General features: G+C 41.6%; 1 protein-coding gene across 1 annotated transcript in view; it reads right to left on the bottom strand.

Annotated features, from left to right (window-relative positions):
• Positions 1-3,684, bottom strand: part of LOC106080685 (uncharacterized) — a 563,977-nt gene extending 560,293 nt beyond the window's left edge. Inside the window, exon 1 of the mRNA XM_059370172.1 lies at positions 3,148-3,684. The gene's annotated coding sequence lies outside the window, so the exon portion shown is untranslated. The remainder of the gene's footprint in view (positions 1-3,147) is intronic.
• Positions 3,685-24,723: the final 21,039 nt, after the last annotated feature.

Genomic DNA, 24,723 nt, shown 5'->3' with positions numbered 1-24,723 from the left:
TTACTTAAGACCGGAGGGGACACGCAGATAGGGCGTATGCATGAACTCGCCTGCGGGTTCTCGCAAGAGCAACGCATACCCGATGTAGGAACCTGAGCATACTATGTCCCGTTCACAAGAGAGGAGACAAGACAGAATGCGCCAACTTCCGACGAGTAAGTCTACACCTATCGCATACAAGATTCTCTCGATCGTACGAAAGATTTAAAACTAAATTCAATGAGATAATTGGGTTCTATCAATACGGCTGGTAAATCCACCATAGACCACATATTCACACTGCGCTATGTCCTGGAAAGGACCCAAGAAGGACAGGTCAACTCTTACGATCTTTTCATTGACTACAATGCCGCTCTCGAAAGCCCATATGTTTAAAGGTATTTCAAGCTATGTCTGACTTTGGTATCCCTGCAAAATTAATAAGACCCTACAGGATGACGCTTGTTGAAGCACTTTCCCCACTAAGAATAGGAAAGAACCAGTCGATACCAAACGGCGTTTCAGACAAGGAGACGTTAATATCCTGCTTGAGAAGATTATATGAGATGCAGATGTGAAAAGATATGGCATACTACTCACAATAGAATGCACGTTACTCGTTACTTTGATATAAAGCGAAGAATAATATTGACAAACAGATGCTACTCTGGCTTAAGCAAGAAGTTCCGGAGAAAAACACCTTTCGACGGATGAAAATCATACTATACAAGACACTGATATTAACTGTGCTGTTGTATGGCTCTGAAGCATGGGTACTTGCGAAAGCAGATAGGTCAGTACTTGAAGAGTTTGAGAGAAAGATCCTTAGTAAAATATATAGACCAGTCTGCGTTAAGGGATTATACGAGTATAGGCGTCGCACATTGACGCGGTTTGAGCTTTTTCGTTGCAAAACTCATATCTTTTGAACCAAATAAGATAATTGAATAATTTAAACGCTGTATATTAAAAGTAGTACGTAGACTCGGTGGTATATGCTATTATGAAGTCGGTTCCGCCCGACTTCTGCCTTTCCTTACTGGTTTGATTACATATTATGATATACACATTTGTTTCTGAAGTTGTCTTTGCCTGTGGAGATGCTTCTATGCTTGCCATAGTACCGCACAATTATCGCCAGCATTAGGAGGGGATAACAACCGCTGAAAATTGTTTTTATACCCACCACCGAAGAATGGAGGTATATTTATTTTGTCATTCTGCTTCGCAGACCCTATAAGGTATTTATATTCTTGATCAGCGTAAAAATCTAAGACGATCTAGACATGTCCGTTCAAATCACGCTCCAGTCTTTAAAAATAGAGAGAGAGAGAGAGCTGAAACTTGGCACAGATTCTTTTTTTGGCCATAAGCAGGTTAAGTTCGAAGATGGGCTATATCGGACTATATCTTCATATTGCCCCCATATAGACCGATCCGCCGATTTAGGCCCACAAAAGCCATATTTATTATCCGATTTTGCTGAAATTTAGGACAGTGAGTTGTGTTAGGCCCCCCGACATCTTTCTTCAATTTAGCCCAGATCGGTCCATATTTGGATATAGCTGCCATATAGATCGATCTCTCGATTTAAGGTCTTGGGCCCATAAAAGGCTTATTTATTATCCAATTTTGCTGAAATTTAGTACTGTGAGCTGCGTTAGGCCCTTCGACACCCTTCTTCAGTTTTGCCCAGATCGGTTCAGATTTGGATATAGCTGCCATATAGACCAGTCTCTCGATTTAAGGTTTTGGGCCCATAAAAGGCACATTTATAATTCGATTTCACTGAAATTTGACACATTGACTTATGTTAGGCTTTTTGACATCTGCGTCGTATATGTTTCAGATCGGTTTATTTTTAGGATTTTGACGATAGGTGGTTTAATTATATATACCCGAGGTGGTAGGTAGCTAAAGTTCGGCCGGCCGAACTTAACGTCCTTGTACTATTTTTTAAGGCAGACGTATCTGTCCGTCCGTCAAACGGACTGACTTGGCTGTATCGGCGCGACATGTCGGCACGTTCCAGCAGCTAATATAGGGAGCATACTAATATTTCTATTTAGTTTTAAAATTTTGTCAATTGCGTTGCTGCACTTTCATTTGAAAATACATATTTCAAGGTCATAATCCATGGGCTTGCAATTTACAAGTGAGACAATGGAGAATATAACAATAAAAACAAATCTGTCTTTTTATTGTAAGACATTATATGTACTCACTTACATTGTACATATACAGATCGCATAAACACACGCGCGCCTTAATATCATGCAATCAATATTCCCTCACAAGCTCACCACATACCGGTAAACTTAACGGTAATGGTAAGGAAATCGATTTCAACATACCCCCAATGACAGATATACAATCCAACTCTTACACACACAAGACATACGGAAGAACTGTGCTCGCATGTGGGTAAAATCTTTCGTTGAATGTGACGATAACAATGTTGGTGTGATGGTGATGATGACTTTATAGGTTTCCCTTTAACAACACACAAGCACAGTCTTACAAACATGGGAGCGCTGTTGGACAATTTAAAACCCGATTTCTTTTGTTATTTTTGTTAGTATTTGTAGACAAAAAAAATCAAACACATGCAAGCAAACACACATACCCGCTTCTAACCCACTCACCAATTCGCTTACATTTTTTGGACGTCGGGGGGGGGAGGTACGATGGAATATATGATTTAACGAGCAGAAGAACAACACACAGAATAACAACGTTTTTTATTCCTTCTTTTAAGCACAAAAATCCATTAAGAACACGACGACTACGACGACAAAAAGCAACAACAGCAATAATGTCCATGTGGTTGGCTGCTCTTAATGCTGTTGTTGTTGTTTTATTTGTTTTTCTTCAGGCTGTTAATGTGTGTTTGCGGCTGTGTTGTCACATAAGCCAAAATGACGACGGCCAATATGACTGTTATGGCGGTGCTGTTGATGGTGGTGGCAAGGTGGGCAAAACACAACAACGCCTTAAATTGCTTTAGATTTACATACAAAGCAAAGCATAGATGAACACATTTAAAAATCCATACAGGCGACTCATATATAACCACATGAATGGACAACGGATAGTGGACAACAATGATGTTGAGAATTTATTTTGTAATCCAATTAAATTCAAGGGGTTTTAAGCATAAAGACTCACTTAATTTGTAGATGATGGCCACTTATGTTGTAAACACTTCACAATTCAGCGTTGCAAACGAAGCTTAAATTTTTTGCACAATATCACAAATTACGTTTCTTCCATTGCCTTTAAAGGGAGTTGCGAATTATTATTCATTTACTTTAAACTCCTGACGGTATTGTTTGTTATTTGCTACGCTTTTTATTCCGTTTACCAAAAATGATCATCAGCCATTGAAAGTGACCAATGAAAGAACAAACGAACAACCCTTAGGAAAAGTTTAAAATTACACAATTGTCGTTAGGAACACTTTAAGCCAAGTGGCGTGGCAATGATGGCACTTTTGTTGTTTCCTTTGCAATTTCTTTTGGCTTTGTTGTCGTTGTTATTTCTTGCCCATTGCTATTTTGATTTGATTCCCATATAGAAGAATAACACACAATAACACAGAGCTAAACCATCCATCCGAGGAACGTTGTGAATGCCGACCGTAGGAATGTTAAGCGTCTTTAACTGTTACCGACCGAACGAAGACTGATGGCCGCAGTGAGGAAACAACCCTTTGCAATGTTCATTTCATGAATAACGGCAATGTTTGCAATGTCCATGCTGTTTATGCGACTCACAAGTGTCAACTTCAGTTGTTGGCAAACAAACAGTGGTGAATTCCAATTCTCCCATTGGGCTGCTCTACAACAACGTGGTGAGTTACATATGTGAGAGCATAGGCGGCAAAATGTCTCTCGTACTCAAAGTTTCTCCGTACGCTGCGAGAGTCATGCGCCATATCCTTGTTTTGTTTATAGTTAAGTTACACACATTCTTGGTGCATTCCTTGAATTCCTTTTCGCTGGCAATCAGCTGTTTTTTATTTTTATTTGCTCAACGACTTACAGTAATAACCCAACAAACGTTTTGACTTAAAATTTTTTAACATAAAATACACAGAAAAAAATAAAATCTTGATTTAATTAAGTAATTTGTATATTCAATTAAAAATTTTATTGAAAGCGGTCCTATAAACAAATTTGTATAATAAATAAACGAATAATTCAATTAAAACGGTTATCAGCTCAATAAACCATTTTATTGAAAAACGACTTATTCTCTCAAAAACACGTTTAATTGACCTAATTAAAATAAATAATTGATATTCTCCCCATAAATAAGCATTTTTTACTTCAGTTAATTGATTACCAGAGCGGCAAAACGTGCCTCTTGGAAGCTTTTCTGCGAACAGGTCGAGTTTATCTCAAAAACCCATGTCCAAACTGAAAAGCAGAGACAACGGAGGACATGTTGATGCTTTTGATGAAAACCCATTTTCTACAGGATTCGAAGGGACTCACGGATACATCGGAATCTTGGAATAATGACGTTGATCGAAGGTTTATATTAACGAAATTTATGGTGAAGGAATCCTTGTGGAACTTCAAACCATTTAAGTCACCCGGACCTGATGGGATATTTCCGGCGTTACTACAGAAAGAGGAAGACTATTTGGCGCCTCGTCTGGCCAACATTTTCACAGCGTGCCTAGCACTTTCATATACTCCGAAAGCCTGGCAGGAGGCAAGGGTGGTGTTTATACCTAAGCCCGGCAAGGCAAGTTATGCGACACCAAAGGCCTACAGAGCCATAAGCCTTACGTCCTTTCTTCTCAAAACCATGGAACGTATTGTGGACACCATGATAAAGAGTAGGACATCCAGAGAACTGCTCAAATACAGACAGCATGCCTATGTCACGGGAAGGTCGGTAGAGATTGCCCCGCACGAGGTTGTGCATAAAATAAAAGAATCCTTCGATGCCAAAACATACACATTGGCGGTATGCATTGAAGTCGAGGGGGCTTTTAACAATGTGTGGATCGACACACTGATCCATTCCTTAGACTAGTACCGGGTGGACCCGGTCCTTAGAGATTGAAAAAACCATATGCTAAGGAACAGGTGGATAAATTGTATGTCCAATGGCATAAAATTAATGGAGAAAGTGGCACAGGGCACGCCACAGGGGGGCATTTTATCGCCACTCCTATGGGTGAACACCATAAATGACCTATTACGGATGCTGACTGAGGAGGGATTTGAACCAGTTTGCTATGCAAACGATGTTATAATACTTCTAAGAGTATTATAACATCGCAGAAGGGCCGAAAGGGTCTTGCATATGGCATATGACTGGGCTAGACCCAGAGGTCTCAATGTTAACCCAAAGAATACTGAAATTTCCTCAATAAGACGATTTCTATATCTGACAAGGTCAAATACTTAGGTGTAATCTTGGACAGGAAACTGAATTGGAAGTGTCACATTCAGGAGCGTAATGAGAAGGCTCACAGGTGTTGGGCACTATGTAGACTTGCCCTAGGCTCGAAATGAGGCCTGAATCCTAGGACAGTCCACTGGCTCTATAGGAGCGTGATTAGACCAATACTTATTTACGCCTCAGTAGTTTGGTGGACTGCTATGGAGAAAAAGTGCAACATAAGGACCATACAACAGGACCACTCCCACTAGGGCATTGGAGACTATTCTAGATATCCGACCCATTGACATACAGATTAAGTGTGAAAGGCAGACGATTTGGCGGTGAAGGCCAGAGGACTGCCGTCAATAAACTTGGTTAACCCGAAGCCTTTCGGGTCGACGCAGTTCGAGTTAAGGGAGTGGCCAACGAATGTGCATGCAACATTGTGGAAAAGCGAAACGGTCGGTAGGACGGCGAAAATCCTATGGGAGAATTCAGATCGTGAAAAGACGAGGCTATTACTGAAAGGAAGCAAGAAGGAGGTCAGTATAGCTATTGGTATCATAACGGGACACACTTATGTGCGGCAAGTGATAGCATGTGTAGGGCATGCGAGGAAGATAATGAGACGTTGGAGCATTTCCTTTGTCATTGCCCGGCTTTCGCGTACAACAGATACCGGTACTTAAATGGTGACACAATATCAGACATGCTCCAACTTAGGGAAGTGGCATTGAAAACAATTAAGGATTTCGTAAGTAGCACGGAATTCCTAACTAAAAATTTTCTTTTTAGAGGTTACTTTATAGTTTTTAGAGCGCACAACAAGCCGATACACAAGGTGTATGTCCATAGTGGCATGGGGGCGGATTAATGTCTCCACCCTCTTTTCAATCTAACCTAAAATAAAATGTATTGCATTATACTATTTTGTCTTATTATTACAAACAAGTAAAAGCGTGCTTAGTTCGGTACCAAACTTCTGTCAAATCAGCAAAAATTAAAGCTTCTGGGAAGCAAACAAGGATGATCGAGAGACCGGTTTACATGGGAGCTATATCCGGTTCTTGATCGATTTGGACTGTTTTTGGCGGCTTCCAGAGGCTCAAGAAATCAAATCGGGAGATCGGTTTATATGGAGGCTATATCCGGTTCTTTAACGATTTGGACTGTATTTGGCACAGTTTTTGAAAGTCAAAACGGAAGAAACCATCCTCAATTTCAGTCAAATCAGACAAAAATTGCGGCTTGTAAGAGCTCAAGAAGTCAAATTGTGAGATCGGTTTATATGGGAGCTATATCAGGTTATACACCGATTTGGATAGTACTTGGCACAGTTGTTGGAAGTCAAAACGGAACCATACACGCTTAATTTCAGCCAAAGCGGGCAAAAATTGCGACTCCCAGGGGCTCTAGAAGTCAAATCGGGAGATCGGTTTACATGGGAGCTATATCATGTTATACACCGATTCGGACTGTACTTAGCACAGTTGTTGGAAGTCATAGAAGAACACTACATGCAAAATGTCAGCCGAATCAGACAAAATTGCGGCTTCCAGGGGCACAAGAAGTCAAATCGGGACTTTGGTTTATATGGAAGCTATATCAGGTTAAAACCCGATTCGAACCGTACTTAGTACATTTATTGGAAGTCATAACAGAACACTACATGCAAATTTTCAGCCAAATTGGACAAAAATTGCGGCTTCCAGGGACTCAAGAAGTCAAATCCCGAGATCGGTTTATATCGAAGCTATATCAGGTTATAGACCGATTTAAACCGTACTTATCACAGTTTTTGGAAGTCATAACAGAACATTACATGCAGAACTTCAGTCAAGTATGACAAAAATTGTGGCTTTCAGGGGCTCTGGAAGTCAAATCGGGAGATCGATTTATATGGGAGATATATCTAAATCTGAATCGATAGGGCCCATTTGCAATCTTCAAAGACCAACAACTATATTAAGTATCTGTGCAAAATTTTAAGCGGCTAGCTTTGCGCGTTCGACCGCTATCGTAATTTAGACAGACGGACGGACATGGCTAGTTCCACTCAGAACGTCGAGACAATCAAGAATATATATACTTTAGGAGATCTTGACTAGATTAGTATACCCCCATCCTATGATGGTGGGTATAACAAGAAACCAATTAGTATTACAAGCGAAGACAACTATATGGATCCCATTGGTTAGCGAAATATTTTAGTTTATACATTGTTGCGTAGGTACTATGTAGATGATGAAAAAATCTAATCAACATACTTAAAGGAGCAGGGCAAACTTTTCCCATATTAATGAATGCTGTTCGATACAAGTTTAAGCTCAATGATATGGGGCCTCCTTTTTATAGCCGAGTACGAACGGCATGCCCCAGTGCGACACCTCTAGGAGTAGAACTTTTTTACATGGCCTAGTACTTCACAAATGTCGCCAATATTAGGAGGAGATAAACACCGCTGAAATTTTTTTTCTGATGTTCTCGCCAGAATTCGAATCCGGGCGTTTGGCGTCAAAGGCGGACATGGTAACCTCTGCTCTTCGTACCTATACAAACGAATTTCAAACAAGTAAAAAGGCATTAAGTTCGGCCGGGCAGAACTTTGGATACCCACCACCTCGGGTATATATGTAAACCCCCTTTCTTCACAATCCGGTGAAAATTGCACCCAAATTCTACACGGACAATGAGTGGTCAAATAAATATAACTGTTGAATTTTGTATTTATATTTCACTGTTGAATTTGTATTTCAAATTTCAACAAAATGGGGTAATAAATAAAGCTTTTATGAGCTTCAGACCCCTAATCGGCACATCGGTCTATATGATAGCTATATCTAAATACAGCCCGATCTTTACCATATTTGGGTCGGATGGCGAGGGCCTAAAGCTACTTACTGTTTCAAATTTTAGCGAAATCGGATAAAAAATAAAGCTTTTATGGGCTTCAGACCCTTAATCTGGAGATCGGTCTGTATGGCAGCTATATCTAAATATAGTCCAATCCAAACCACATTTTGTTCAGATGTCGGGAGGCCTAAAACTACTCATATAACTACCCATATAAACCGATCTCCAGATAAAGGCTTTAGACCCTTTATCTGGATATCGGTCTATATGGCAGCAATATCTAAATATAGTCCGACCTGAACCATTTTTGGGTTCTTCGTTAGGAGGAGTAGAACTACTCATTGTTTCAAATTTAAGCGCAATCGGATAAAAAATAAAGCTTTTATAGGCTTTAGACCCTTTATCTGGAGATCGGTATATATGACAGCTATATCTAAATATAGTCCGATCTAAACCATATTTGGGCCAGTTGTCGGGAAGCCTTAAACTACTCACTGTTTCAAATTTCAGCCAAATCGAATGAAAAATTGAGCTTTTATGGGCTCCAGACCTTTTATCCGCCAGATCGGTCTATATAGCAGCTATATCCAAATATGCTCCGATTTGGCCCATTCAAGAACTTAACCAGCGTGCATCAAAAAAACATTTCTGTGCAAAATTTCAGCTCAATTTTTGAAGGCTGTAGAGTGATTACAACAGACGGACGGATAGACGCACAGACGGACAGACACAAGGACATCGTTAAATCGTCTTAGAATTTTACGACGATCCGAAATATATATACTTTGTAGGGTCGGAAATTGATATTTCGATGTGTTGCAAACGGAATGACTAAATGATTATAATCCCTATCCTACGGTGGTGGGTATAAAGATAAATCTTCAAGTCCTCCGGAATATACTGTCAAGGATTTCAAATTTTGAAAGTTGTAGCACAATCAGTAGAGGGTTGCCTTTTATATCTCGGGATTAGAGAACAAAAACAAATTTTACTCATCGAAAATCACATTATTGTGCGTTTGAACCAATTGTCGAAGCACTTTTGCCACTCTAATTGGGGTATCTCCAAAACATGCATTCTAAACGCATCAACAGCTTCTTTAGGTGTCGAAAAACGTTGACCTCTCATTTTATTTTTTAAGTACGGGAATATAAAGAAGTCATTCGGTGCCAAGTCATCCAATCGATGTGTTTGAGTGCTCAAATATGCAGTTGTTTGAGCCGATGTATGAGGGCTAGCATTGTCGTGGTAAAGAGTGATCCATCTTCGGCGTTTGGTTTCTTGATTTCTTGGAGCACAACTGGCAAACAAATGGTTGTGTACCACTCAGAATTAACTGTTCTGCATTGTTCTGGTGGTACGATTGAGACCTATTCAGTTTTTCCGAATAAACAGGCGACAGGTGGTGCGTGCGCGAGCAATTTTTATTGGATTTGGCTGATCATGAAACAACCATACAGTCAATTGCTGTTAACTTTCGGGCTCATACGCGAAAATCCACCATTCATCACCTGTCACGATGTCAAAGACGTGTTTCGAAGCACTGCGATCGTATTTTTGGAACATTTCTTTCAACCAATCGACACGAGCCTTTTTCTTAAGCGATTGACAAATTGTGTGGGATCCAACGCGAACAATTTTTTTGACGGTTGAATGTATACTGGTCTCACTAATGCCTGAGGTTGTTTCAATCTCACGATAGGTCACATGAGGATCTTGCAGTATCAGTTGGCGCACAGCATCAATGATTTTTGGAACAACATCTGATTTTGAGCGAACTTCACGAAATTCGTCTTAAAGTGAACTACGACCTCGATTGAATTCAACATACCATCGATAAACACTGGTCCTTGATGGAGCTTCATCGCTGAAAATTGAACTAAGTTCATCTATGCACTGTTGTTGAGTTAATCCATGTCGAAGGTAAGGTTAGGTTGGGTTAGGTTGAAAAAAGGGTGCTGATATTAATCCTGCCCATGCCACCATGGACATGTACATAAGCCAGTAATCGGAGTGTTGTGCGCTCCAAAAACTGTAAAGTAACCTCTAAAAAGAAAATTTTAAGTTAGGAATTTCGTGCTACTTGCAAAATCCTTAATTGTTTTCAATACCACTTCCCTAAGTTGGTTCATGTCTGGTATTGTGTCCCCACCTAAGTGCCGGTATCTGTTAGACGCGAAAGCCGGGCAATGACAAAGCGAATGCTCCATCGCTCATCATCTTCCCCACGTACCCTACACACGCTATCACTTGTCGCACCGATTTTACATAAGTGAACTCGTAGTCCTATGTGTCCCGTTATGATACCAATATCTATACTGACCTCCTTCTTACTTCCGTTCAGTAATACCCTCGTCTTTTCCTGATCTGGTTCCCCCATAGGATTTCGCTGTCCTACCGACCGTTTCGCTGTTCCACAAAATTGCATGCGCATTCGTCGCCCACTCCCTTAACACGGACTGCGCCGACCCGAAAGGCTTCGATTTAACCAAGTTTATTGACGGCAGCCCTCTGGCCTCCACCGCCAAATCCTCTGCTTTTTCATTCTCCCTTACTCCGTTATGGCCCGGCACCCAAACAATGCGGATTTTGCCATCCTCAGAGAAGGCGTTAACCTCCTACTTACACTGCAAGACTATTCGTGATCTTAACGTCCTGGTTGTTATTGCCCTTATGGCCATTTTGCTGTCTATAAAGATGTTCACACTCGACGTCCTCGCGTTAGCACCACACCACTTCACGCATTCCGTGATCGCCCGGATCTCCGCCTGCAGGACCGTATTATGGTCAGGCAGTCTAAAACAGATGTCAGTCCCTGGTTTTTTCAATGTTAACCCCCAGGCCCACTCTGTCCTCTAGCTTTGATCCATCCGTGTAACATGATCTTCCAGATGGCAATACTAGGGTTCCGTCAATCCAAGACTGTGCCGATGGCAGCAGTGCCTCGCACTCGACTTAAAGGCTCATCTCAAGTATCCGATCGGAAACCTCTTCCCTTCCTTCCAGGTTTCCTATCGTCGCCTTGATTATACCGCGATGGTATGAGCTGCTCCCATCGCCTTAATTTTCGTAGCCGCAGTGGCTGCTTAACACTTAATCTGTATGTCAATGGGCCGGATATCTAGAATTGTCTCCATTGCCCTAGTGGGCGTGGTCTTCATCGCTCCACCTATGCCAAGACAACATTTCTCTGAACCCCTTGTATGGTCCTAACGTTGCACTTTTTCTCCATAGCAGTTCACCAAACTACTGACGCATAATTAAGTATTGGTCTAATCACGCTCCTGTAGAGCCAGTGGTCTATCCTCGGATTGAGGCCCCATTTCGAGCCTACGGCACGTCTACATAGTGTCCAACATCTGTGAGCCTTCTTAGTACGCTCCTGAATATGACACTTCCAATTAAGTTTCCTATCCAAGACCACTCTTTAGTATTTGACCTTGTCGGATATCTAAATCGTTTTATAGAGAAAACGTGGTACGCCAAATTGGGCCACCTTCATCTTCCTCGTGAACAGGCATATTTCAGTCTTATCCCATATGCAACAGTCAAATGCCATATGCAACACCCTATCGGCCCTTTTGCATAGCTAGTTCGGATTCTTACCCCTAAGAAGTATTATAACATCGTCTACATAAACTAGTTCAAATCTTGCAATCAGCATCTGTAGTAGGTTATTTATGGTGGTCACCCAATAGGGTGGCGATAAAATGCCCCCTGTGCCACTTTCTCCCTTATAATTATGTCATGGACGCCGCAATTTATTCACCTGTTCCTTAGCATATGGTTTATCCAGTCTCTAACGAGGATTGGATCAATGTGTCGATCCGCACATTGTTAAACGCCCCCTCGATGTCAATGCAAACCGCCAATGTGTACTTCTTGGGATCGAAGGATCCTTCCATTTTATGCACAACCTCGTGCAATGCAGTCTCCACCGACCTTCCCTTGACATAGGTATGCTGTCTGTATTTGAGCAGTTGGCTGGATGTCCTACTCTTTATCATGGTATCCACAATACGTTCCATGGTATTGGCTATAAGGGACGTAAGGCTTATAGGACTGTAGCCCTTTGGTGTCCCTTAACTTGAACTGGCGGGATTGGGTATAAATATCACCCTTGCCTCCAGCCAGGTTTTCGGAGTATGTAAAAATAATGCCTCGATAAGGCGCCAGATAGTTGGCCTTCTTTTGTAGTAACGCCGGAAATATTCCATCAGGTCCGGGTGACTTAAATGGCTTGAAGCTCCTCAAGGCTTCCTTGACCATAAATTCCATTGTGATAAGCCTTCAATCAACCTCATTATTCCAAGATTCCGGTGTCTTCGTGAATCCCGTCGTATCTTGTGGAAAATGCCTTTTCCTCAAAAGCCTCAACATGTCCTCCGTTGTCTCCGCTCTCGCTCCCATCTCGTTTACTAAAGTTTCAGTTTGGACTTGGTGCACATAGGACTACCAGCTCACTTATGTAAAATCGGTGCGGCAAGTGATAGCATGAGTGATGAGACGTTGGAGCATTTCTTTTGTCATTGCCCGGCTTTCGCGTCCAACAGATACCGGCACTTAGGTGGAGACACAATATCAGACATGAACCAACTTAGGGGATTGGCATTGAAAACAATTAAGGATTTTGTAAGTAGCACGGAATTCCTAACTGAAAATTTTCTTTTTAGAGGTTACTTTATAGGTTTTAGAGCGCACAACAAGCCGATTACTGGCATAGGTGTATGTCCATGGTGGCATTGGGCGGATTAATATCTGCACCCTCTTTTCAACCTAACCTAACCTAAAGTTTCAGTTTGGACATGGTTTGTTTTAAAGAAACTTTTTCATCTTGATCGCTTTCGACCCGGTTGCAAGAAAACTTCACGTCACATTTTGCCGCTCTGGTAATCTTATTGCATTCCTTGAGCCGTGTGTAATGCACACTCCAATATATCTCCGCATTTTTACGACGTGCTCTGTTTTAAAGTCTGTGGACCTCTTTTCCAATGTTTAGAATCTCCCCGGCCATCCAAAGTTTTGCATAGGTTGATTTCCTTTCTCGAAGAGGACAACTATCTTCGAAAGACTCCACTAGTGCAGTCATAATCCTGTTGACATTGTCATCAATGTCTTCTACGCCTCGACAATCTAAATTAGCTTGCCCATTTTATTAAATATTCCAATAATTTTTATAAAAGATATCTGCAATTATGTGCATTTACTCAAAGATAGTGCTTGCTTATTTCTAAGAACCTGGCCAACGCGGCTTACGATGTATAATATTTAAGATTTGGCCCAACTAAAGTTATGGACATTTATTTTCATAAACTTGATTCAAAGTAAGCTTTGCTCATAAGGCCATAAATTTGTTCTAGAAAACACAAAAATTCATTTCAATGACAACTATTGTGAGCGCATTATATTTGTTAGCCTAAGCCAAGGACACTGAATCGATTTTGTATGAGTTTTTGTTTTTTTTTTCACAAACACACACATGCAAACAAACGCACACACATGCATACAAACGCACACAAATGCATTTAAATTTTAAACAAAGCCATTAAATACAAAACAGTCGCAATCATCATAAAATCTTTTTGGTAAACTCTGCTTTTTATTCTTGTTTGCCATTGAACTTGTACTTGTTTCAAAGACTCACCCACAACGCTTTCTCAAACGACCCTCAGATGTTTATAGCAGAAGCAACGTCATGGTGATGTTTTTAGCATCATGATTCACTTATAATGGCAACAAAGTGAACTACTACAAAGTTATTATTTGATGGTGCATTTCAAAATACCTGGGCGAATTTATCCGTCGCCGCCACTATGGCATTCAAAATGTCGCATAGTGGGCAAACTTTGGTCTTTGTGAATCAAAAACAAACCGAAAACAAACATTGACAATTATTGCACATTATGACTGCAATCAGGTGTTTTCATACTCTGCACCACCGCTGTGGTACAGGGTATTATAAGTTTGTGCATTTGTTTGCAACGCTTGCAAGAAGGAGAAGAGCTAGACGCATTGATAAGTATACCGATCGACTCAGAACACTTTCTGATTCGATTTAGCCCTGTCCGTCTGTCTGTCTGTGAGTCCATGTATTCTTGTAATCAAGGTACAGGTCGTATTCGTAGTCCTATCGTTACGAAATTTTGCACATGCCGCTTGGCTCAAGGACGAACGCTATCTATTTTGGTAAAAATCGGTTCAGATTAAGATATAGCTCCCATATAAATGTATATTCCTATTTACACTTTAATGCCCATAGTAACTACAATTTCAACCGATCTGCTCAAAATTTGGTTCGAAGATGGGATATATCCGATTATATCTTGATACAGCCCCCATATAGACCGATCCGCCGATTTAGGGTCTTAGGCCCGTAAAAGCCACATTTATTTTCCGATTTTGCTGAAATTTAGGACAGTGAGTTGTGTTAGACCATTCGATATCCTTCTTCGGCCCAGATCGGTCCAGATTTCGATATAGCTGCCATATAGACCGATCTCTCGATTTATAGACCCATATAGACCCATAAAAGACGCAATTATTGTCCGATTTGGGACAGTGAGTTGTGTTAGGCCCCTTGACATCTTTCTGCAATTTGGCTCAGATCGGTCCAGATTTGGATATAGCTGCCATATAGACCGATCTCTCGGTTTATGGTTTTGGGCCCATAAAAGGCGCATTTATTGTTCCATGTCGCCTAAATTTTGGGCAGTGAGTTGTGATAGGCCCTTTGACATTCTTCTCCAATTTGGCTCAGATCGGTCCGGATTTGGATATAGCCATATAGACCGATATCTCGATTTAAAGTCTTGGCCCCATAAAAGCCGCATTTATAATCCGATTTCACTGAAATTTGACACAGTGGTTTACGTTAGGCTTTTCGACATATGTGTCGTAAATGGTTCAGATCGGTTGATTTTTAGATAAAGCTACTAAAAAGACTAATATTTTGTTATTCACAATTAAAAATGATTTGTACATATTATTATTATTTGGTCCAACTCGGAGCATATTTCGATATAGCTGCTATGGGGCATAAGGTAGCATTTTCACCGGATTTAGACTAAAGGTGGTTTACTTACATACCTTAGGTGGTGGGTATCCAAAGTTCGGCCCGGCCGAACTTAACGCCTATTTACTTGTTTGCCGAACAAATTTCCCATACAATATTATGATGATCTAATGTTCATAGGTTTAAGTTGAATGGTTAGGTAGCCCACCCCTTAAGGTGAGTTCACTCGGAAATGAAGAAAAAGACGCTGCCCCCGCTCCATCCCAAAGCGAGGTCAATGAGATGAAGAGACACGAAAAATGCAAGAAATATAGAAAGAGAAAAGATAGCAAGCATCTAAACATCATGCCACCAAGCGAGTGCTTACCCGGAGCGTAAGCCCACACTATACAGGGCACGCCACAAGGGGCAATTTATCGCAACTCCTATGGATGACCACCATTAATAACATATTACAGATGTTGACTAAGGAGGGATTTGAACCCGTCTGCTACGATGGTAAAGACCAGAATCAATTATGCATTAAGGCCGAAAGGGTGTTAGAGATGGCATATGACTGGTCAAGACCTAGAGGTCTCAATGTTTACCCAGAGATGACGGATATCTAACCGTTCACGAGAAAGTTGAAGGTGGGCCAATTTGATATCGATTGCGAGCCAAAACGATCTCAATATCTGACAAAATCAAATACTTAGTAGTGATCTTAAACAGGAAACTGATTTAGAAGCAGGGCTGCAGAGTCTAGCTCTCGAATCCGACCTCAGATCGGAGTATTAAGCCTGCGTCGGAGAGCGGTTCGGAGTCGGGAGAACCGTGCTCGACTCCGAACCGAAGTCCGACTCCCACTTCGACTGCGGCCTCAAAAACTCGACTCCGGCCAACTACGCAGCCCTATTTAGAAGTGTCAAATTCAGGAGCGTACCAAGATCGCTCACAGATTTTGGGCACTATGTAGACCGACCGTAGACTAAAAATGGGGCTTGAATCAGTGAATAGTCCAATGACTCTACCGGAGAGTGATTAAACCAATACCTACTTACGCCTCGATGATATCGAGTGTGAACTTCTTTACGGACAATGAACTGGCCATCAGGGCAATAGCAGTCTTCAGTGTAAAAAGAAGATTAACGCCTTCTGCCTGCCAAGATCCGCATTGTTTGGGAACCAGGCCAAAGCGGAGTAAGAAGGAATAAAAGAGCAGACGATTTAGCAGTGAAGGTCAGAGGACTGCCGTCAATAAACTTGGTTAACCTGAAGCCTTTTGGGTTGATGCAGTCCGATTTAAGGGTGTGGGGAGATTTGGATCGTGAGAAAATGAAGTGATTACTAAAAGGAAGTTAGAAGGAGGCCATTATAAGTGTCGGTAACATATCGGGACACATACTACTACGAGCTCACTGATGCACAATGGATGCGACAAGTGATTTCATGTGTAGGGCATGAGGAGATGATGAGACGTTGGAGCATTTCCTATGTCATTGCCCGGCTTTGGCGACTAACAAACACCGGCACTTGGATGGAGACACAATTCAAAACATGAAACGACTTAGAGTCGGGCTATGGGAAACAAAAAGGGAAATCGGAGAAGAATCGCTTCTCTAGGATGAAAATCCTATGCCCCCGCAGCCCCGGGCAAGAGCAGTGCAGGTGCTTGATCATCTCATTTTCAACAAGTCATCGTTCACAGTAGTCGTTATGTTTTTTTTTATTCCCATGCACGTGGCCATATGGCCTAACTCATAGTCTCCATTTATGACTCCTGTAATTGTAATTAGTGACCCTTTATCAACAGCCAGCAACTCCCTCGTCCTCTCCCGGTCAACCGCTGGGCAGTGTGTTCTGCCAATCCGACAACCATCACACAGATACCCAACTCGTCATCGCCTTCGCAATGGCAAAAGGCACGTGTGCAAGATTGGCCATGGATCTGCCTGCTGAAGAGGATCCCCTCCTGCCATACTCATTCGCCCTCTTATTTCCCAAAACACTGTACACATCAACCCAGGCCACGACAACGTCATAAGCAAGGAGTCCATTCAGGGACCCCAAACATTCCGTTTCTCACTTCGACCTCATTGTCCTTGTAATCAAGTCCTTCGGCCGCCATACTGTCCACATATGTACATCCTGAGTATCGAAGGTGCCAGGTACATCCTATGAATCTGCTTTGTCTCCAACGTAATAGCGCACACCTCTGCTTAAAAGACCGTGCACTCGTACGGCAGTCTAGCTTACAAACCGATGTCGAGTGACTCCGAAAAAGCCCCCAATTCTGCCACTGACTCCATCCCGTCGCCGACGGTGAAGACCCCCCCCCCCCTCCTCCTTCCCACTCCTCCCTTCCGTGAAAGTACGCCCAGGACAACCTTTCCCGAATGGGTCTAGGCGACGGCATCCATGGTTTCCAGAATTGAGCAGTGGACGTGTCCGCCTGCTACCAGTCTGCCATATTCACTCAGTCTAAGCGCCACATTAGCGGCACAGCCCCGAATATATACCACAACAGGTTATAAATTCAGCATTTCCTCCAGATCTGCCTGCGATATGCATCTTAATGCTCCCGTGAGCCAGACGCAGGCCAGTCTGTTTACCTGTCGACGTTTCTTGGGCCATGTACTCATCTCCTCACCCTTCCACCATACCAGTGATCCATATATCAGCACTGGTATCACAATGGCCTTGTACATCCAGTATGTTATCTTCGGGTTAACTCCTACCGAACATCCTTCTGCAGTAGTAGAAAGCCTGCATCGCCTTTCGGCACTTTTCCTCCATATTTTTTTCCAGGGCAGTTTCGAATCGGCATTTCGCCTCTCGTGACATCTGCATAGTATTCGCGCCCAAAGACGGGTTCTGAAATCCGGTATCTTATTTATCCGAGTGAAGAGCAACAGCTCCCTCTTCCTTGGATTGGTCCTCAACTGATTTCTTGAAGTCCACCTAGATAGCCTCTACAGTGACCTTTCCATAACCTCGCTCACCGTCAACAGAAACTTGCGTCAATGTAATAAGACGATGTCATTCGTATATGCAATCAGTTTCACGCCAAGCCCGATTGAGATCCAAAAAGACTTCGTTTATCACCAGGTTCCAAACAATCGGTGAGAACACCTCTTTCTGATGTGTTCCCCTTGTCACCGGCCTCCTGACCACACTTTCCCCAACTCGTCATTAATAATCCTGCTGCGAAGCATACAATCCTCCACCGGAAGACTCTCGGGATCGCCGTTCGGTTCAGGGCGGCGTCTTACGACCCTATCTCCATTTTGTTAAATGACTTCTAAATATCGAGGAAGGCCGCCATCATGTACTCCTTCTGATGGAGAGACATCTTGACCTCTGATACCACTTCATTTAAGGCGGTCTCCACTGAACGCTCCTTGTGCCCGCCCTGAAAATGTTTAATTTCGGTCCCTTCCTCACCCTCAGGCCAAACAGTTTTTCCAGACAAACTGAATGGCCTATAACGCTTCGCAGTACTTTGGTTTATTTGTCCCGCCTTGGGGATAATACCACCCAGACTTCCCTCCATTCCCTCCATATATATTCTTGATCAGCGTAAAAATCTAAGACGATCTAGGCATGTCCGTCCGTCTGTCTGTTGAAATCACCCTGTAGTCCTTAACAAATAAAAGCGTGCTAAGTTCGGCCGGGCCGAATCTTATATACCCTCAACCATGAATCGCATTTGTCGAGTTCTTTTCCCGGCATCTCTTCTTAGGCAAAAAAATGATATAAGAAAAGATTTGCTCTGCTATTAGAGCGATATTAAGATATGTTCCGGTTTGGACTACAATTAATTTATATGTTGGAGACCTGTGTAAAATGTCAGCCAATTCGAATAAGAATTGCGCCCTTTGTGGGCTCAAGAAGTAAAATAGAGAGATCGATTTATATGGGAGCTGTATCGGGGTATAGACCGATTCAGACCATAATAAACACGTATGTTGATGGTCATGAGAGAATCCGTCGTACAAAATTTCAGGCAAATCGGATAATAATTGCGACCTCTAGAGGCTCAAGAAGTCAAGATCTCAGATCGGTTTATATGGCAGCTATACCAGCTTATGAACCGATTTGAACCTTATTTGACATAGTTGTTGAAAGTAACAATAAAAAACGTCTTGCAAAATTTCAGCCAAATCGGATAGCAATTGCGCCCTCTAGAAGCTCAAGAAGTCAAGCCCCAAGATCGGTTTATATGACAGCTATATCAGGTTATGGACCGATTTGAACCATACTTGACACAGATGTTGGATATCATAAGATAACACGTCGTTCATTCCAATCGGATAAGAATTGCGCACTCTAGAGGCTCAAGGAGTCAAGACCCCTGATCGGTTTATATGGCAGCTATATCAGGTTAAGGACCGATTTGAACCATACTTGGCACAGTTATTGGATATGATAACAAAACACGTCATGCAAAATTTCATCCCAATCGGATAAGAATTGCGCACTCTAGAGACTCAAGAAGTCAAGACCCAAGATCGGTTTATATGGCAGCTATATCAAAACATGAACCGATATGGCCCATTTACAATACCAACCGACCTACACTAATAAGAAGTTTTTGTGCAAAATTTCAAGCGGCTAGCTTTACTCCTTCGGAAGTTAGCGTGCTTTCGACAGACAGACGGACGGACGGACATGGCTAGATTGACATAAAATTTCACGACGATCAAGAATATATATACTTTATGGGGTCTCAGACGAATATTTCGAGTAGTTACAATCAGAATGACGAAATTAGTATACCCCCCATCCTATGGTGGAGGGTATAAAAATAGAGATATTGATCTGAAATTTTACACAGATTTACACAGTCCATAAGCAGGTTAAGTTCGAAGAAGGGCTATATCGGACTATATCTTGATATAGCCCCCATATAGACCGATCCGCCAATTTTGGGTCTTAGTCCCATAAAAGTCACATTTATTGTCCGATTTTGCCAAAGTTTGGGACAGTGAGTTGTATTAGGCCCTTCGACTTAATTCTTCAATTTGGCTCAGATCGATCCAAATTTGGATATTGCTGTTATATAGACTGTTATCTCTCGATTTAAGGTTTTGGACCCATAAAAGGAGTATTTATTATCCGATGTCGCCGAAATTTGGGTCAGTGAATTACGTTAAGCGCCTCGACATATTTCTGGAGTTTGGCCTAGATCGATCAAGATTTGCATATAGCTGTCAGGTAGACCTATCTCTCGATTTAAGGTTTTTGGCCCAATAAAGGCGCATTGATTATCCGATGTCACCGAAATTTGGAACAGTTGGTTGTGTTAGGCCCTTCGAAATTCTTCTTCAATTTGGCTCAGATCGGTCCAGATTTGGATATAGCTGCCATATAGACCGATCTCTCGATTTACGACACATCCGTATCGTATATGGTTCATATCGGTTTATTTTTGGATAGCTACATAAAAGTGATGGGTATCCAAAGTTCGACCCGGCCGAACTTAACGCCTTTTTACTTGTTTAAGAATATAATCGGAAAACTTCTTCAGATTACAGCTAGTTTTTTTTTAACAAATTAAAGCCCGTTTGAAAAAATCTAAATAATCGATTGCACTTTTGATACAACGACATTGTGTATTTAAATAAAAGCTTCTTCAAGGTAATTTACACCATTAGTTCATTCTCCTTGGCTTACTGAATCTCAAAGGATAATGAAACCATAGTATATTTTGGCAAATGCCCATAAACTGCAAAATGATGAAGGCAGAGCGTTGAAGCATCACTCATAGCCATGCCCATAGCATGCCTAGTCTGAGTATAGTGATGAGGTGTTTTGGCGAATGAGATGGTGCTGTATGCACCACCAACTAACACAACCAGAGTTAAGGACACTACACACCGAAATAAAGGATAAGTAGTCTGTCACCGAGCCCAAACGTGCATAGCTCGGCCCGTGTCAGAATTAAGGGTATTTCACTTTCGGCCTTCTGTGCCAAGTTCGTTTTTCGCAATTCTTCTATAGTGTTGTTTTGTAAATATTTGCCCGCATTTGCCTAGGAGGGGAAGGGTAATATATGTGCCGGATTGTATGAGTTTTAATGCCAAGGTTTTTGGCTATTCCTCAACTAATAAAAAATTCTGTTTTTTTACAACCATTAGGGTAAAACTTTGGCAAAATTTTGTTTGGTTCATACACTCTAATATAGGAAATCATTCAAAAAAGAAACAGCCTTAAAATCAATCAAACAAATGCAAAAAAAAATTCACGGCGGTATTGTTTGATAATGTAAGGGGTCCTTCATAACAAGTTAGACAATTTTTTACCTTTTCAATTGGCAATTTACTGTTAATCCATTGTAGCTCTGTTCCCTAGCTTTGATCCATCTGTGTAGCATGTCCTCCCAGTTGACAATACCAGAATTCCGTCATTCCAAAACTGCGCCTCGCCCTAGACCTCAAGTGTCATCTCGGGTATCTAATGGGAAATATATTCTTTCAGGTTTCCTTTCGTCGCCTTGATTATACCACGATAGTATGACTTGCTCCTGTTTTCTATCCATTCTCCCATCGCCTTATGTCTCATAGCCGCTATGGCTGACACACACTTGATTCGTATGACTGTGGGAGCCTACTCATTACGATTCTGAAGGTGACACTTCCAATTCTGTTTCCTGTCCGAGATCACTCCTTGTCAAATATCGAAATCGTCGTATTGAGGAAAGGTGGTGCGCGAAATTGGTACACCTTCGTCATTCTCGTGAACAGGCAGATTTCTCTATTCTCTGGGTTAACATTGAGACCCCTGGGCTTAGCCCGGCCCTTCTGCATAGCTGGTTCGGATTCTTACCCCTTAGAATAATTATAAATCGTCTGCGTAGCAGATGGTTTCAACTCCCTCCTCAGTCAGGATCCGTAATAGGTTATTTATGGTGTTCACCCATTGAAGTGGCGACAAAATGACTCCATATGGCGTACCCTGTGCCACTTTCTCCTTTTTACTTGCATCAGGGCACCCACAATTTATCCACCTGTTCTTTAGCATATGGTTTATCCAGTCTCTAAAAACCCGGTCCACCCGCTACTGGTCTAAGGATTGGATCAGTGTGTCGGTCAGAACATTGTTCAAATGGACGAGGTATCCGATTAGATACCTAAGATGGCACTTGAGGTCGAGGGCGAGGTACTGTTGCCAGCGACACCGTCGTGGATAGTCGGAACTCTGGTATTGCCATTTGGAAGATCATGTTACACGGATGGATCAATGCTAGAGGACAGAGTTGGCCTGGGGGTCTACATTGAGATCCTAGGCACTGAGATTTGATTAAGACTGCCTGACCATAACACGGTCCTGCTGGCAGAGATCCGGACGACCACGGAATGCGTGAGGTGGTGTGGTGTTACCGCGGGGACGTCGCGTTGAAACATCTTTAAGGACAGTAAAATCACGGTAAAGCAATAACAACCAGGACGGTAGATCACGAACTATCTTGGAGTGTAAGAAGAAGATCAACGCCTTTATGAGAATGGCACGATTCGCATCGTTTGGATGCCGGGCCATAGCGTAGTAAGGGGGAATAAAAGTGAAGACGACTTGGCAGTGAAGGCCAGAGAATTGTCGTCAATAAACTTGGTTAACCCGAAGCCTTTCGGGTCGACGCAGTCCGAGTTAAGGGAATGGGCAACGAACGCTGTGAAACAACTAAACGGTCGGTTAGAAAACGAAAATCATATGATGACATCCAAATCATGAGAAGACAAGGGTATTACTGAAAGGAAGTAAGAAAGAGATCAATATAGCTCTCGGTAAGTGATAGCAGTGTAGGGCATGTCGGGAATATGATGAGAAGTTGGAGCATTTCTCATGTCATTGCCCGGCTTTTGCGGCTAAAAGATACCAGTACTTAGGTAGGGACACAATACCAGGCACAAACCAACTATGGGGCTTGGTAAAGAAAACAATCAAAGATTTTGTAAGTATCACGGAATTTCGGATTTAGTTTTTTTTTTTTTGGTTACTTTTTAGTATTAGGAGCCCACAACATGTCGATTACTGGCTTACGTTTAAGTCCGTAGTGGCAAGGGCGAATTACCACTGTTTCAACCTAACCTAACTATAGGTGCTTATACACGACATTTGTGCATTTTTCATATTAAACTTTAAGAGTTACCACATTTGAAAAAACACAAGAGAATACGTATTATGTAATACCAACTTACCAGAGCTTGCCTTTGGCCCAGAAAAGTAGCTTGTGCCTATTTTGATGCTTAATAATGATGCTCGATATTGTAGGCAATTGGTTTAAGTTGTAATTACAGTACGGATTTTTATGCAAAATCGAAATGTTCATATCAATTATTTGTCCCAAATCTGGAGGTATTTTCCAATAATTTTCTGGGGATATACTAATTTCGTCATTCTGCTTGTAACTCCTCGAAATATTCGTCTAAGACCCCATAAAGTATATATATTCTTGATCGTCATGACGTTTTAAGTAGAACTAGCCATGTCCGTCCGTCCGTCCGTCTGTTTGTCGAAAGCCCGCTAACTTTCGAAGGAGTAAAGCTAGCCACTTGAAATTTTGCACAAATACTTCTTGTTAGTGTAGGTCGGCTGGGATTGTAAATGGGCTATATCGGTACACGTTTTGATATAGCTGTCATATAAACCTATCTGGGATCTTGATATCTAGAGCTAGAGGGCACAATTCTTATCCGATTTGGCTGAAATTTTGCATGAGGTCTTTTATTTTCACTTTCAATAACTGTGCTAAGTATAATTCAAATCGGTCCTTAACCTGATATAGCTGCCATATAAACCGATATGGGGTCTTTGTTAGTATATGCAATTAAATACTTGTGGTATTGATACTTTGTTTTTACATTTTAATTTAATCATGTATGCTTTGTTCTTGAATGTATATTAGAAGCATAATTTTCTTTTTCTTGTCAGTCGTACAAAACTTTTTCTTCAATAAAAACCTTTTCTTGTATTACCCTAAACATTTTAATTTATTGAAAGTTATCTGGTTATGGGCCCAGATATGGCGGAAGAGATGTTCGCACTGCATTTGTTCGAGGGTCGGAATTACGATAATTGGAAGTTTAGATTGGAAACGGTTTTGAACGAACACAATCTGTTGGAACTAATACAGAAAGATGTCACGGAACTTATTTCGCAAGAAACTGTCGAGGCTAAGAAATTGGAATGGGAGAAGAAGGACGCGAAGGCGAAATCTTTGATGATAAGAAGAATTGGGGATTCACATTTGGAATATGTAAAGGACAGCAAAAGTTCTTTTGAAATCTTGCAATCATTGTCAAATGTGTTTGCCAAGAAAAGCATTTCAAATCAATTGTTTCTCAGGAAAAAGCTGTTGACCATGAAATGTGAAAGCAATGATAATTTGAACTCGTTTTTCCTCAAGTTTGATAGTGTTGTTCGACAACTGAAATCGTCGGGAGCTACGTTGGAAAAGTTGGATACCATTTGTTTGCTACTTCTTACTTTGCCGGAAT

This window comes from Stomoxys calcitrans, chromosome 5 (genome assembly GCF_963082655.1).
Source record: "Stomoxys calcitrans chromosome 5, idStoCalc2.1, whole genome shotgun sequence".
Lineage (NCBI taxonomy): Eukaryota > Metazoa > Arthropoda > Insecta > Diptera > Muscidae > Stomoxys > Stomoxys calcitrans.
Note: the sequence above shows the minus strand (reverse complement) of the source record. Positions and strands in the feature narration are given on the sequence as shown.